This window comes from Octopus bimaculoides, chromosome 2 (assembly GCF_046866305.1).
Source record: "Octopus bimaculoides isolate indiv1 chromosome 2, ASM4686630v1, whole genome shotgun sequence".
NCBI classification, from domain to species: Eukaryota; Metazoa; Mollusca; class Cephalopoda; order Octopoda; family Octopodidae; genus Octopus; species Octopus bimaculoides.
Genome location: NC_142929.1, coordinates 181,641,116 through 181,658,824, shown reverse-complemented (window position 1 = coordinate 181,658,824; position 17,709 = coordinate 181,641,116). Strand labels below are relative to the sequence as shown.

General features: G+C 33.7%; 1 protein-coding gene across 50 annotated transcripts in view; it reads left to right on the top strand.

The window, feature by feature from the left end:
* The window catches only part of LOC106880780 (CUGBP Elav-like family member 1-B), a 229,382-nt gene that overhangs the window by 131,630 nt on the left and 80,043 nt on the right, over positions 1-17,709 (top strand). For 47 of the 50 annotated variants that reach the window (XM_089348163.1, XM_089348162.1, XM_089348147.1 and 44 more), the window contains one exon: positions 6,786-7,855. The exons of the other annotated variants lie outside the window; for them this stretch is intronic. The gene's annotated coding sequence lies outside the window, so the exon portion shown is untranslated. Of the gene's footprint in view, positions 1-6,785; positions 7,856-17,709 lie in introns of those variants that run through there. 50 annotated transcript variants of the gene reach the window in all.

The following is a 17,709-nucleotide window of genomic DNA, read 5'->3' as shown; positions in this document are numbered from 1 at the left end:
TACAATTCTATCATTGCTGGTGAGAATGCTTTTAAACAAGATTTCAGTCTAGCTTGTTGCAGTGTTTGTTGAATAGTTAAGCACTAATAAAAAGAATTTACAGATTGAAGGCTTTACTTGTCTAATTCTCAGCTTGCTCAAAAAAAAAAAGGAATTGCAAATGTTTTGCCGATCAGATGACCAGTTTATTCTATTGCATAGTTACATGGTTAAACATAGTCGAAACTCTGTTGGTAACGTCATTATTGTAAAATGAATGGTAGCTGTGCATAAAGGTTTGTTGGATGTGGGAATTAAAATTGAAGACAGTAAAAAGTAGAGATGAGTTTTTGATAACTTGTATAGAAAGTATAATCAGTATGGTGCAGCAATTTACATAAGTTGTGTCGATAATACTATTAGTACTTAAGAAGCTTGTGATATAATGGTTCAAGCACTTGTGCTATTTTTTGGTTGACTTTTCCCCTTCTAACATACATATAAGATACAAGTAATAATGCAGTGCAGTGTGTGCATTGCTATCATGCACATGTCAGTTAAGGACATCTGTATGTGATGTGTACAGTGAGGGTGTCTTGTGCTTGTCATATAGAAGTTAGATGCTCAATTAGAAAATGTGAATTAATGGACAACACTCCTATTTGAACTTAGGAACAAAAATTGCATATGTTTGTTCTTCTCTCTGACAATGTAATGTATTGGTTGATTGTATGTTAGTAAAAACTCAGATGGACCCTTCCATTTGAATGTGTGGCCTTGCTCCAAAAGTAAGCATTTATTTAGCTTCTAATGGCTGTGTATGTCACGATTACCACACTTGTATTCTCTGAAAAGATTTCAGGCTTCATGCCTGCAGAAGAAACTGTTTTTATTATTATTCAGTTGTATTTTTATTACATATTTTCATAACACAATTGAGCACAGCTCTGGGCACATGCATTGTTTTGTTTTGCTTTGTATTTTCTATTATATTGAAAGTACTTCATGTATTGCGTATGCAGTGTCCAGCAGTGCTATATTCTTTGTTGTGTGTGTGTGTGTGTGTGTGTATGACAGTCCTGTGCTTTTGATTAATACGTTTGTTTACATATTTTTTACTACTTTCTAAGACATCCGTTAAATGGGTTATTATTTATGTACTGTAATTGAAATGGCAGAATGTAAGATGAAAGTGACCTGCTGTAGCATTATGCAAGGCTATTATTTATTGACTTGTCTGCCAGAGTACAAGATTATGTGATCTGTTGTAGTATTGAGTTGTTTGCTGTCAAAGTATATGGCTAAATGATCCTTTGTGGTATTACTTCTCTGCTAGAGTACTATAGTATTTAGTTGTTTCCTCTGAACAGCTTTACTTTTCATCTTTGTGATGTGGCTGTTACATCACACACTGGGATTTGATTGAATTTGCTACTCCACTCCATCAATTATCTTGTGAAATTATTGTTAGCATAACAATGGATATTAGGCATTTTTGCAGTTATAGTTGTCACTGTTAACCAGTTACTGGTTAGGCAGCTTGGAGTGACGACAATACTTTTTTGTACAGAATGCAATGGTTGATGCCAGTGTTTTGGATTTCTTACTGTAATAGAAAATGTGTTGACCTCAAAGCCATCCTGATAACGATACGCCGTAATCTCATATTGATTAAACAGTTTTAAGAAAAAAATTTTAGCAGCTAATTAAAATAAGTTTTTCAAAAATGTTCCATGATTTCCAGATCTTCAACTGGCAGCAATTGTTTTTTTTCAAGTCTGCATTTCAAAAGCAAATATTTTTTAGTGTGTATTGTCTGGCTCTAACGAACCAACAGAATATTATATACATATATATAGATGTTTTTTTTTTTTAAGAACTGCCACATTTAATGGGTTGGGCTTCCTTCCCTTTCACTCAGCATCCTTCATTAAGAAATCTGATAATTTGATACTAATAAAACAAGCACAGCATATTCTGGTGCAGAAAAGTATATTATGTGCAATTTTGAGTGTGTGTGTGTGAATATATGTGCTAGCAGTCAACTCTTCCAGCAACTTTCCTTGTAAAATAATATTGCTAAACTTCATCTTTCCTTAAGAGCTAGAAATAATTTGGTCATATTGGAGTGATTCCCTTTGTCGTATGACACCTCCAGCTCCTAAGCCACTGAAAGGATCCTAAGTGTTTATTTGAAAGCTAAGCAAATCAAATCTGACTTAAATCACAATTTTATTTAAAAAAAGGAAATTAAACATCGATCTGTTTGCAAGCAAAAATGATGAACTCGTAATCACTGGATTATCTTTAATTATAGGTCTAGTGGATCAGGACTCACCTAAGGCTATACAAAAATTTCTATTTTAAAGAATGCATAGGCAGTACCTATGATCCTTTTCTGGGCTGCCAAGACTCATATGAAAGAAACAAGAAGTATCCTAAAATAAGGTACCTGAATGCTTGCAACAAAGTGAACTCAGTTAAAGGAGATATTCGATAGCCAGGTGGTGGGGTTAACCTACATAATACTAACCTACTACTTTAAAATGAAAATAAAATCTCCTCCTTGATTACATTGTTATGTCTTGTATGAATCACATCAGCCATATTTTCTTCACCTTCTCCGTTTCTGTAATTCATTCACATATATTACTCATACCCTGAATATTATGGTTTGCAACTTCATTAACGTATAAACTCTTGATTGAGGTTTAAAAAAAACTTCAGGCTTTTTATTTCTGAATTAATTAGCATCACATTTCTCTCTCTCATAAAAATGATTTGACCCTGATTAGAGATACATTTTTCTTGTATAAGATAGCAATATGTTGAGCTGCTGATATATTTATTTTGTATGGTGAAGTGACTTAAGTGGTTGTGGAAGTAAAGAAAGTAACCTTCTCTCTGTACCTGCGTTTGTAAATGTTTCACTTTTTGAATTGTCAATCTCCTGTTCTCTGTGTGTCAGTGTGTGCATACACACTCACACAGGTGCATCCATCATGACAGCTGAATGGCACTCAAAACACCACCTCCTTTTGAAATCTTTTTATACTATTTATCAGTTCACTACACAGTCTGTATACTTATTAACATTATTACTTTTCACACTCCCTTGCTACTGTTAAAGGTGGGAAAGCAGCCATCAAATTCAAGCAGAGCAAAGTTTTTTTTTTTTTTTACTTTTCCTGTCCAGTTACATCATCATCACTATCAGTTTATGTAACAACCACTGATCCTCCTTCTTTCAGATATTTTTTTTTTGTTATTGTTTCCATCCTGTATGATGCCATGGAAATCATACCATGACATCTTCACACTGTAATATATTTCCAAACTGCTAAATAATAGCTAAATAAAAATATTTTTCTACATTTTTACCGTTTGGGTTATTCCTATCTATAAAGTTTTTGAGACTGTGACCATATTAAATGCTATATGTTTAGGAGACTGTCTCTTGTAGACCTGATGGCTATTTTATGTCTGAATCAAACAAAACATGACCAGAATGAAAGGTAAAATGTGAATGAGTCTCTGTTTTATCTGGAATCTGTCTGTTTGTCTTACTTTTCCCTCTTGTATAAATTGTTTTATATGGCTTGTCTGACCTGACAGTCACTCATATAGCTACATCACACTGTTCTTGTAAAATACAATTTCTACTTTAGATTAAATTAGGAAAACAAATCGATAATTAACACATTTGCTCTTGAATTTCTTGACACACACACACACGCGCACACACACACACACACACACACACACACACATTATTAGTTCTATTGAATTCATGTTTTTTAAAAGTGGATAAGAAAAAGTTAAGAAAAATTTCAAAATCTATTTGCTTGGGTCTATTTCTGAGCATTAAAAAGAAAAGAAATAATAATATTTAGATTTCATATACACATAGCGTTATCGTAAAACCATATATATGTATGTATGTATACAGACACACACACGTGCGTGTATGAGGGTGTGTGTTTATGCACACACATATATAATGAAATAGTCAAGGATATTTACATCATATTTCTGTAGCAGACAATGTTTGACTGGCTCTGTGTATTGTTCTATTTAATGTTAATGTCTTTTCATAAACTTTTGAACTTGTCCCTATTTTGTTGTTATTGTTGTTGTTATTGTTGTTGTTGTTCTACTCTGTACTCTCTATGTATATATATATATATATATATATATATATATATATATGTATTCTGTTGGATAACAACTCATCCATAATTGTTCTTTGTTTTGCCGCACTTGTTCACGTTAATGTTTTCTTGTTGTTAATGTTGTTGTAATGCTTTCCATTTTGATTTCTTCAGCAGCCACTCCGCCCTGCCTCCCTCCTCAAACCTATTTTTTACATGTTGTATTTTCTGTACCAATTTGTCATCTATGTTATTGATGTTGTTGTTGTTGTTGTTGTTTGCCTGCACAATACCCTTTGATTGACTCCCCCCACCCATCATTCCCAACCCAGTTCTTCTGCTTTAACCACTAGCAACTTCCCCAACCTTTGGTATTCCAAATCCATTCCTTCTTCCTGCTGGCCATTTATTTATTTATTTATTTATCTATTTATTTATTTTTTCTCACTTGATAGTGCATTAGTGTAACATTGACTGAGTGTTTTGCATGTCTTTGCTTCTTCACACTCTGCTGCTCTTCCTCCACCTCTTCCTAACATCTCTAAATGCATTATAGTTGTCCTTCTCTTTCTTTCCTCTTGCTTGCATTAGGAAAAAACCCGTATTGCTACCTAATTTTATATTTTCCCGATTCTGCCAAAAGAATCGTCTTAAGTCTCTGGTTATGCTGCTTTAATGACGGACATTCCAGCAGCTTTTTTAAAACATAAAATACCGAGACAATTTGCATATGACTTGAAACTGTAAATATCTGATTACTTACTCCTAAAGCATCTTTTATGTATGTTTATGCTATATATATATATATATATATATATATATATATATACATATATATACATGTGTTTGTGTATATATATATATATATATATATAAAGTTTCTTCCCAGCCACTCCTAAGTATTTGGCAACACACGTACACAAATGCCTGAATGCACATGCACAGTATGTGATTATGTGCAACATAGAGCCCCATATAAGAGAGCAGCTGAAATGATGGTGACAACTGTATGGATATAGTTGAAATATCTCAAGTTGTCCACTAGAGGTCCACTTTTACTAAGCAATTTATTTTGCAAAAGGTACTCAGTGTCCTCCCTTCCTCTCTGGGTAATACATCTTTTATTTTTCTTACACCATAAAATCTAGCCCCTATTTTTAGGTGATGGATGTGTATTGATTTCAGTCCATATTTTTTTCTTTTATTTCTATATTGTGTGCAGGTAATGATTTACTTGTGCTCTGCTCGTTGTTAGCTTGTTAGTTCCTGCACCACTTGCATGCTTGTACTAATATAAAGGTAACAGTGATTAACTATACACATACACACACACACACACAAACACACACACACACACACACACACACACACACAAACACACAATACTTGACACCCACTTTGCTGATTTGCTACATTTCGATGTTAACTCTGCTTCTTGCTATTTATAATGGCAGCAGACTACCACTTACACTACCATTACTACTGCTATCACCATTTATCACTGTTAGCTTTATATGTTCGAACATTAACTATTTTATGGCTTATTTACTGAACGAGGGACTTTAAATCTTGCTTGGATTACATCCTTGGTTTACATATTTTTCTTCTGTTGTCAAGTGGGTTGGGTCAGCAACAACAACAACAATATGGTTGACTTTATTGGTAATCTTCACTCCATCTATTCTATTTCTTAGATTACAGCACTTTACCAACTTATGTTGCTTGCCTTTAGCAAATGCAGAACACTCAGAATTTTTTTTCAGTTTTATCCCATTAACTTGTATAATTTGTATATATTTTTATTTCTTTTTATTTTAAATAGCAGAAACTTTATTCACATTGCATTATAGAGTGACTTTCCCCTTTTCTCATTTCTTAACATTTATAGCAAAAATATTCTTTGCATTATCAATAACTGCACCTAGCTGTCATATCTGAACAGATAGCGCTTACACACACTCCTGACGTCCCAGGCTAAATGTGCTATCATTGGAAATTCTAGTTATCGCTTTGACATTGGACAATGTTATATTAAGCAAATGTTTGCATTTAGCTGTCTACTCTATATCTATAGCATGTGAATTTTGTTTCTGCTCTGCCTTATATGATAATAGGATTAGCAAACTGGATGAGGGATGTCCCTGGATGGATTTTTGAGATTTAAGAAAGGTTCAGCTTCGACATACATGTACAGTTAGTTTTTGCTGTGGATTTTAATATCAATTATTGACTGTCATCTCAGTAATTTAAATTAAATCTTAATATTCTTGCTAGAACCACATTCATTAAAATAATTTTCAGTTTAATGTAAAATTTTCCATTATTTTATGGATGTAAAATTTTAATCAACACCTGGAATAGATAGATGGTCAATGTGTTAATTGTAGGATTAGCTCTAAATATCTTAATACTTTCATACGGTAACACCACTCATCCAGTAGAAGCAGTTTTACACATAGATACATACATATGTATATATTTCTTTATATATTTATGTGTGTACATTTTTTTTAGTTTTTTTTCTTTCTTATTTAAAAAAAAAAAAGAAAAGAAAATTAGGCTTGAGATAAATATAAATATGCCAAGGCGCCAGATTGCCTTTTTCGAGCACTAGCAATACCATTTAATTTGACCCTTTGCTTCTCTTCTCTGTAGATCGCACGTGGCGTGACGTCCTTCCCATGTTCACGTGACGTCCTTCGTTGTCTCCTCTGCCTGTCACGTTTGATGTCCTAAGTGTCAGCGGCATCTCAAGTTCTTCGCTGAGTTTAAAAAAAAAAGAATATATAAATGTGTGTTAATATCTATCTATATATATATATATCAGCACATATACACACATGCATATGTACCGCATGTGTGTATATGTGTTTGCTTGTATCTGTGGGTGTATATGTATATATATATACACATATATGTGTGTTCTATGTGTATGTGAATATATATATCACAGATATTTCTAAGATTCTTTAAAAAAAAAAATTGATAAAAATTATCAAAAAAAAAAAGAGAAACTTTCTACGTAGTTTGTGAATGGCGTGCCACTGGGGTAACGCCATCAGTGCATCGCTGATGGGTTTTGTCATCTGGACTGTACAGCCAATTGTCTGCTGCTGCTGCTGCTGCTGCTGCTGAAGTGTTGCATTGTTATCAGTATGTTCGTGTGTGCTCCGTTTCTATTGACTTGGGTTTCTTGTTACATATGTTATTGGACTATGGAATTTTACTGATCACCAATCAAGATCAATTATAGAATATATACTTGAAAATATAAAAGGAAATAAAGCAAATGAAAGAAATACAACAAAAATGACCCACTCCCCCAAAATGTTGACCAAAAAAAAAATTTTACCAAGAGCATGTTACTATATGCCATGTACATATTCTAACAGTCATTGCCATACCCTCTCCTTTATAACAAAGAAAGAAGCAAGAGCAATTGAGCTTTGGTCTGGTATGAAATGAAACAGATTCTGAGACAGTATTGGTTATTATATAAGGCTGAAAGAGGCTGTATTTTGTTGAGGAGGTTTGCATAATGTGTAAAGAAGAGGAACAAAACACCATGAAAACAAAAGACTAAAACACGAAAAATTTTGTTGATTTGTCACTGTGTGTGTGACTCTGTGTTTTATTATGAAAGAAAGGGAAAAAAAAAACTTATCTCCTCCTCCATGAAAAAAGAAAAAAAAAAAGAAAATAAGTGTAATAAAGTCAAAAGGAAATTATACATAACCCCTCCATACCCCAGTGGTGCATCTTCGTACAGTTTACACATTTGGCACCTTTAATCCAAAATCTTTCTAGTTTTGTTTGTGGTATTGAAGTAGTGTACAAAAGAAAAAAAAAGGAAAAAAAATGGTTTGATGTGTTTGTAGTTTGTTTTATGTTCTTATTTGATTCCCTTTAGTGCCGTGATAAATTGTTTGCAGTGTTTATTGGGAGACAGTTTTGTTCCACCTTATAGTTTGTTGAATTTGTGTGAAACCTTCAGCTAGTTGGACTTTGTGATTATTTTCATTGTACAGTAACTCACTTCTGAGGTCACTATTTCACATGTGGCAGATTATTGTGTACATCCTTGTTTGGAATTAAATGTTCTCTTAACTCTCCTGACATGATACTGGAGTAATGTGGTGACTCCTACCATCATTCCCTTACCTCTCTTCACTCTCACTCTCTTCTCTTTACTCATACATACATACATGTATATATATATATATATATATATATATATATATACACACACACACACACACACAGTTTTCAGATCAGAGATGTGGTTGAACTGCAGTCTGTACCAGCAATTGTGACTCTGTCTTCACAATTTAACAAAACAATTTTCATTCCAGTGTTTGGAAAAGAGAATAGTTTACCATCAAGCCCATAGCATGTAGTTTATCCAGCTATTGGTGTCGATACTAGTAACAGATAGTTCCACAGAGCTTTAAATTAGTGACTTGATATTTTGAACTGGTCTTCTCACTAAATAAGGATGTACACACACATCTGTCGGTCACACTTTGGCTAGCTTGATAAAAGGTCATGTGACAATATGTTACATTTGAAAAGTTATTAAAAATGAAGTTAAAAACCATTTCTATGATGTTTATGTTGAAAAAGTTTGTTGCAAAATTTCAGAAATTACTTTAGATGGCAATATTAACCTGTTTAGGAGCTCTAAATCTACTGAGTGGGAGTAGTCTAAAGAAATTTACTGGCTCCTCCTTATGTGGGCACTACCTGGCTGCACCTCTAATTTCAATGCTGTTCAGTGGTTAATGTTGCATTGCTAGGAATAGGCAACACATTAAGAGTGATATTTTTGTTAAATTTATTTTAATATTAGCTAGTATAACAACCTGTTCTCCTATGCTCCTCCTCTTCCTTTTCCCCCTTCCACTGCCCCTCTCTGTCCTTTCCCCTCCTTCTGTTGGCAAAGTAGCTAACCCATATTTTTGTGGCCAGTAAATTGAGAGGGCAAACTCTGGTCTTCATTAAAGATGTTTTCATTTTAGTTTTTACAGCCATATCTTGGAATATTTTTTAAGAATAAAGTAACATGACATTAAGAATGAGGGTTTTCACTTCTCCTTCATGACAGCTGTTTGAAAAATACTAGGAAACTGTGACACCCTCTCCCAACTAAGATTTCTTTCCATTTTCTCAATCTTTAAACTGTTAAACTTCTATCATGTGGTAGCCACCACCTAAGTGTTAAATATACTAATGATGTCTTGTAGGTTACTGGTTTAAGGCTCATCATACATAAATATTCCTGTTCAATGCTGTTAGCTTATAGCCAAAGATTTTCCCTCCCCTCCCTTATCATTGCACATTAATAGTTCACCAATCCATGGAATGAATGATGCTGAATTTGTTTTGATATGTATACTTCTGGTAAGCATATAACCATGGATGTTTTTATTATTATTATTATTATCATTATTATTATTACCATTATTATTATCATTATTATTATTATTACTACAACTACCACCACTACCATTATTATTTGTATGTTGAAACAAATAAATTAGTTCTCCAGACATTTTATCTTGCGTTATCAATAATTAGTATACATATCTATATAGTATAGTATTGACTTTATTACCTACTGTACAATGGCAACTCTACCTCCACTATTGTGCTTTATTTAAATAACCCAGGATGTTTCGATATTGAATCAAGTCTGTCAATGACTGGACTTGCACCAGAAAAAAAGTAAAAAAAAAAAAGATTAAAAATAAAACAACTGAGCATCCAGTTACCTTGCAGCATTTCTGGAATTGTCACCAAAGTTTTGATATTTCTGCCTGCAGTGACATTCACCTAAACAAAGTAAAGTATAGGGGTTAAAATGCTGGCAGTCTCTGGGGCTTGTGGTAATCTTTGTACCGTATGTATGTGTGTGTATATGGGAGAGAAGTAGGAGAGAACTTGGGACCTCTTGATAATAGGCAAGTGGTTTATTGACGGCGTACCCTATTCATTTTCACACTCCCCATTTCACTTATATCCCATTAGTCTGGAATCACAGCAATGATTTTTGTATTTTATTTGTTTTTTTTGACAACTTACATTGTTTGCAACCTGTTCATCACTGGTTTTACTTCTCACTTTTATTAGTCTTTTCTTTATTGTTATATCAAGAGCCCCCTTTTAAGAGACAACCAGTTATATATTTATATATATATATATATATATATATATAAGTATTCTTACCCAAGCTTGTGTGTGCTGATTATTTAGTTCTATCAACCATTTCTAGAATAAATTTTGAATCCCGTTTGACTGTGTAGAAATTTCGCCATATTGAAATTAGTTCCTGATAAAGTAAACATTCTCTGGACCATCACTAACATGTGTCTGTTACCTTGAATGCACTCTGTGTTGTTATTTAAAAAAAAAAAACATCAAGTCTGGTTTTGAACACTGTAGATAAAGCCTCTGTCATATATCAGTTGGTTTTTTTCACATTTTAGGATGTATTTTCTCCCAATTTACTTGTTGTTTTGTAACTTCTTATGTGTTATTTGTTACCACTTCTCATATGTCTTCACTTGGTGTCATCTCCTTTTTGTTGCCTGTCCGTTTCTTGGAACTGTGAGCCTGGTGTCTGTCTAGATTGGTTTGTCATTGAGTAAATTCATTGCCAGGCTCTTACCTGTCTGTAATTTTCACCATGACATTCCTTTAAGTTTCCTATAATTATATTTTCCTGTCAATTGTCCTCTTGTCCTTCCTTAGTCCAGCCCAAACCGGATTCTGTTAATAATAAACATGCTTTCAACTGAGCTCTGGAATTGCTTTATAAGTTTTGTAATTGTTGCCTAGAAAAGTGGCTGCTGTTTCTTTGGACAATCATTTCAGTTTTCCACTACCTCAAGTTATTCTATGTCTTACAGTCTCCTTTCTCCGTTATTTCTCTCTTTAATAGCTGTGTGTGGCAACACATCAGTTGGTGTGTTACCACCACACACGGGATAATCAGAGGATAAATTCTTTGAATTTGTGAGCTTGTCAATACTGTTTGTTTGAATGGCCATCTTCACTGCTACTAGGACTATCACACCTTTGACTTGATCATCTATGCTGAGTATTAATGCAACATGTAATAAGATGTTAATGCTACTTACTTATCAAAGGTGTTCACTTGGTTTTCATGAAATTTAAGATCCCTGCATTTTTCTTTCTTATACTTCTGTATGAACTTTGCTACTGTCAGCTGGATCTTTACCATGTCTCAGTTGTGTATAGAATTCTATATGGAGTTAAGAGTTGGCACAGATCCAACCTATAGTTTGAAGTCATATATATATATTCCATCTTGTTAGTTTTTTGTTTGTTTTTATGTTTTTCAAATTCATTGAGAAGTGGTGTTTCATTTGCAAATTTCATCATTTATTCTATTTTAAATCTTTGAAGACAGAATATTCTTGTAGATATATCCAAACTGTATATAAAGTGCCAAAGCGGCTATATTTTAAACTGTGATGCTGCTGCTCCGTAAGATTACCTGTGGACCAGATAATCATTCTCCCTGGTTTTTCTTTGAGTTCAGTTCTTTTCATGAACTTAGCTAATCTTTCATCGTGAAAATTTGTTCATCCACTTAAGAATAAAGGCCCTTCAAAGAATTCGGTAACCAAATGAGGTTACTGAAAATTGATTTTGATTCGGCTGTGCCAATTGATATCTCTTTATCAGGGAGCTGTTGTTACTTTAAAGAGTTTTACCATTTATTAAGCAGTTTCAAAATGAATGGTTTTATTTCATTACTCTTGTTAATTTCCCTCCCACTAAGTCCACCCTTTCTCTTGAGCCAGATCCAGAACTGACAGACAGACAGATAAAAACTGAAGATGACACTATTGTATTAAGTTGGGTCTCTTTCACTAGTTTAGTTAAATAGCTGCATTGTGAGTGAGTGTGTGTGTGATGTGGCGGTGCACGCAATCTCTGGAAGAATTCAATAAAAACCATTCACCCATCTTATTTTTGTCTTTGTTGTTGTTTTTCTCTTGGAAATGAAAGAAGAAAAAAGACAGTAGAAACTTTGCTACTGCCTTCTGAAATATCATTTAACGTGTTTGCCTATTGTTATAGATCCTAGTACTGCAACCAAACTATTTCAAAGTGTTTATTATTCACTTATTAGAAATTAAGAAAATATATCTTTCGACTACAGCCTGTTTTGCCAGTATTGGACCATAACAACATTGTGATGCTTATATATTTTCTTGCATGTAGTTGTAAAAGTAGTCATGCCTCTGCACAAAACACATCACCAATAGTAACACATATAATTGCACAGACGATTGCTATAACATTTGTTTAATCAAATATTTCGATACTACACTCAGTACTACCTATAAAAATAATAAGTAATTAGACAAGGCATTCATGCTAAAAACAGAACCTACCCTCCTACCAAAGAACTGGTGTTAGGTGGACTGGGCTCTTTAATCCTCTTGGGTGCCACTAGTTCAATGAAATTTACCCAACAAGCATTTTCTGATAGAAAAACATTCAACTCTTGAAACTCTGCCAAAAATAGAATGAATGAATTATATGTAGACTCTGAAAGTTGCATCATAAATTAATGTCTAAGAGTACAGTAGTTCCAAGTAAGACTTGATTCAGACTGTGACAATGCACACCATTATAGAAAAACGGGTATAAAATTAATATTGATGGCCTAATCCGCTATATATATAGCTGGTGGTGAGAGTTATAATTTAGTGTTTTATTGAATTTTTTAATCTATAGGACAGACAATGGTATTTGTAGGCTCCCCTCACATCATTGCTGTGATTGATGCCCAGTTTAAAATCCTCTAGGGCGACGGGCTATTACACCTAACATCATGCTCTTAATCCTTTTGTTATCAATATTTCTGCTGAAATACACTACCTATTTTGTAAGAAAATAAGGAAGAATTTTGTAAAATAACTTTGTCATTAAGCTAGTGTTTTGAACTTAAATTAGCATACTTAGATGTATGGGCAGCCTCAGGCAAGTTGGTGTCAAAAGGGTTAAATGTAATGAACAGATCTATTTATCAGACATACAGTTTTGTTTTTCATTCTTTCCCTGTATATCGCAATGCTGATAACACTAGTATGCATTATCCACTTGGAAAATTAATTGGCTACTAATCTAACTTCCCTATAAATAAAACAACACAATGTCACCATTGGATGTTATTGGTTAATAATATAAACTTGCTCACCTATATTCTTACAATCTCTCCTCACCTCAGTAACTAGAAGTAGCTTCATGTTAAATCACTCCAACCATCATCTATTGCTAACCAACACTTGTTTTTTGAATATGTATTCCACCACCTATGAAACAATGACAAAAAAAAAAAACCATGAAAGACTTAAGACAAAATAATTTGGTCGAAAATGAGCAACCATTTTTTTCTTGTGTTTGTTGGTTTATCATTTACAACTGTTTCACCTCATTCGATTTTAGTACTTTCCAAACAAATTTCTGTTTATTAGCTAATCTAATCAAGGTCAAAATGTGTGATCATTATTACATTTCCATGTCATTCCTACATGTTATAATTGATCATCGCTAGATGCTTAGGCATTATGCCTTACTATTTCTACATGTCAAGGTTGTATGCATTGTTGTCACCACATGTCTAAATTGTATGCCTGACTTGCTACATGTCTTAATACCGATCGTTGTTATATGCCTAGGTTGTATGCCCAGCCATTGCTACACACATAGGTTGATTGTATGACTTGTTACATGTCTTGGTCATGTCTGCTGCTTCATATCTAGTTAGTATGACCATTGCTACATACCTAAATCATATTTTGTATGTATGACTCATACAACATGCCTCGGGTATGTACCTGACCATGGCTACATGTCTAGCTTTATACACTTATGGTTACGTGTCTAGGACATAGGTCTGGTTGTTGCTACATGCTTAGGTTATGTACATGGTAGTCACCATACAGACTGCTGGTGCAACCTGTCACTAAATCTTCAATGAGATTTTCGTATTATTTAGGTGAGTGCCCATTTTTGCTCTCCTTTGTACAAAGCCAATAAACCAAAAATAAATTGTCTGGATTGTAATTTACAAAGCTCATGGATTTGATAATATTGCTATTCTATTTAAGAACTGGAATATGTAGGATATTAAATTTCTGCTACATAGCTGGTGAAATTTTAACTTAATCTACAATATTGGTGTAATTATAGCCCAATCAATTTTCGTTTGATTTATAAACAACTGTTACTAATTGATCTACCCTTAATGTGGAAAATTGATACTTCTAAGGACTGGTGAGTGATCTATCAAATTAGGAAAGATATTAACTGCTGCAGTGTTATCTTATACTAAGTATTCGAGTAGTTAAAAGTTATAATGTGACCTTGTGATTAAATACTGCTCGTTATATTGTATTTTTGTTTTTCCACGTAAATATGGAGTTCATTTTCTCCCCCTTAGGCATAGTTTATTAAGTTAAAAACCAAAAAATAAAAATGCAGTGTTGTGAGACTAGTTTCTGACAAATGTGGAAGATTGGTATTCGCTGCCTTACAAATTTAGTTTCCTTTTACATTGCTTGCCCTTACATTATCCCCCTATTTATTTATTATTATCATTTTAAAATAGATTTTAATCAAAAGCAAATTTACTAAAGAAATTTTTATTTCTTAAATAGGACATGTTAATCCAGAAGTTATCTTTGAACTTGAAACTAATCACCTGATAGTTTTTTCTTTTTTTTTTAGAAACTGGGGCATTGGGAATTATTATTATTATTATTATTAAGGCGGCGAGCTGGTAGAATTGTTAGCACGCTGGACAAAATGCTTAGCAGTATTTCGCCCATTGCTCTGTTCTGAGTTCAAATTCTGCTCAGGTCGACTTTGCCTTTCATCCTTTCGGGGTTGTTAAAATAAGTACCATTTGAACACTAGGGTTAATGTAATCAACTCATCCCCTTCCCCAAAATTGCTGCCCTTGTAGCAAAATTTGAAGCCGTTATTATTAATGAGATAATTAAATTTGAAATAAAAGGGTCCTCTCGATCCTACGTTGACGTCGTCCATTCATCTACTATGCAGCGTGTACCAGGTGTATATATATAGTCATGGTACTATCACTAATGTGATTGCCTTATACCTTGTCAAGTCTTAGGTATCACTACTCTATGTGATCTCTCTATTCAGATGCAACATGACAAAGAAGGGGAATAGAAGCGAGTGTTGTCATACCGAAGTACCAAGGCGCGAGCTTGAGCGAAAAGGGAGTATGATGTAAGAAAAAGAGTCTAGTAGAGGAAGTAATGGAAGAGACAGAGTGATAGCAGAGTGGTAAGATGGTGAATAATACAGGTGGCTGATAGTAAAAGTGAGTCATGGCTTGCAGTGCATTGTGAGTGGTCGTGATTAACAGTGCCTTGTATACAGACATCTGATGCAAGCACTTGTTACACAAGCAGCATGATGGGAGTAAGTAGAGTGGTAAGAGGATCAAATATGGTGCATTTTTCTTTGTTACACAGCAGTATGATACACTAAAGAGAAACGTCAGATGAGGGTCTAGAAGAAGAAAGCACAAGATATGGACTCTTAACAAGAACACAACGCTGGGAGATCCAAATGCAGTTTAAGTTGTACATCTCAGCTTCCAGAACTGCTACCATTTTACTAATATATATGGTACAATAATCAGTAATTGCAATTATCACTAGACAATAAGCAGTAGAATTATCTAACGGTTTCATTTATTGCGAGCTATATCAGAATTTAGTGTTTGCGTCTATAACTGGCTAAATTTTACCATTTTAGACTAAAAATCTTTTACAATCACAATAAGTCTGATATATTCATATTTTTTGATTTAATCTCATTTGGAATGGATTATTCCATATAGATTCTTATAAACAATACCTGCCTTTGACTTGTTTTTGTGTTATAAGATTAGCTGGGAGTTGTTCTGTTGAGCGATGCGTTATAAACTCTAAATAAGCACAATATCTTCTTTACGTGTTTGAAATGTAATTTTTACAAGATGCACATGGAATTACTTATGAATGTAGTCTCACTAGCAATTGGAAACATTGCCAAACCTGACTCTCGAGCAGACAAACATGTGAACCAGTAAATAATTGGTTTCTTTCATACTTGTATTTAAATACTTTGATAGGGATTCTTTTTGTCAGAACAATCCGATTTTCTGAATGCACTCTGTAATTAAATATATCTAATAGTTATTTTAATATTCCAGATGATTGCATTCTTTGATTCTGGCGGAAAACCGTCTCAAATCGTCGCAGGGGACGACTGGGGCAAATTCACATGCTAAATAAATGGATTAGACAGTTTCATAACATATCTAAGATAAGAAATTACTTTATATTGATTGATCTTTACAAATTGTCTACTATTCTATGATTCCCCAATTAGCGGTGCTTCCATGACAAATGACAGTCTTTAGAAAAAAGAAGAAATACTCAATTTTATACATTGCTATATAAGAAATCCTAAGTTAGAGGATATACAGATATAGCGGAATAATTACTAGTACCTAGTTTTTTTTTTTGAAGTAAAAAAAAATGTAAATGACTACTTTAATGTGTTTAATGGGTGGTCAGCTGGCAGAATGATTTTTGAATTGTCACTGCCAGGGAGTCTACACTTAGTTTTATTCATTACACAAGTGCAGAATTATTGAGAATATTGCAATGGAAGCAAGCCTTAGGTGATAACTATTAAACTGTTATGTAAATAAAGGACAATCAATGAGGGATTAATTCAATTCATTCTTGTATCAGCTGATATACTTTTAGTAATCGAGGGAAGAAGGAAACATCTAGCTATGAGTATAGAGTATATGTTTGTATATAAGTTAAAGTTTCGCCTATAATGTGGGATTTATTCTTGTATGCTTTAGTTCCAGAAAGAGGGTGTGACCTAACTAAGAATATGATCAGAGCTTCCCTAAAGATTGTTTCTAAATGAATTTTTCAGTATTATTTGATCTTAGCTTGTTCAAGTAGTAACTTTATTGCTCCTCTCTCACTCTCACTCAAACTGGCCCCTCCTCTCTCTCTGCAATTAATAGAATCCTCACTATTAGAAATATTCAAGAGGAAAGCTAATTTTGATAGGTACTCTGAGGAGAGTGTTGTACTTGGTGAGCCGTTGGAACGTCGGATAGAATACATTGTGGATTTAGTTATGGACCTTCATGTTGTAAGTTCAAATCTCAGCGAGAAGAACGTTACTTTTTATCTTTCAAGGACTGATTTAATCCATTATCTCCGTTCGACTCACCTAGCTCCCTAGAGAAACTTGTAGCTTTAAACATAAAAAAAAGAGTTATCAGAGTTAACAAGACTTTCTAGGTTGACTTGCAATGCGGCTAAACTGGCAATCCGTTTAAATTTAATATCGCTGGCATGTCTTCACAGCATGTTCAAATATCACATCACCCAGTTTGATATTTCTTGAACTTAGTTATTTGTGATAAAATAGTGAAATGAACCTAGAATTAGAGGGTCTTTAATTTTTGTTGTGCCCATGCTTTTTTTTTGTC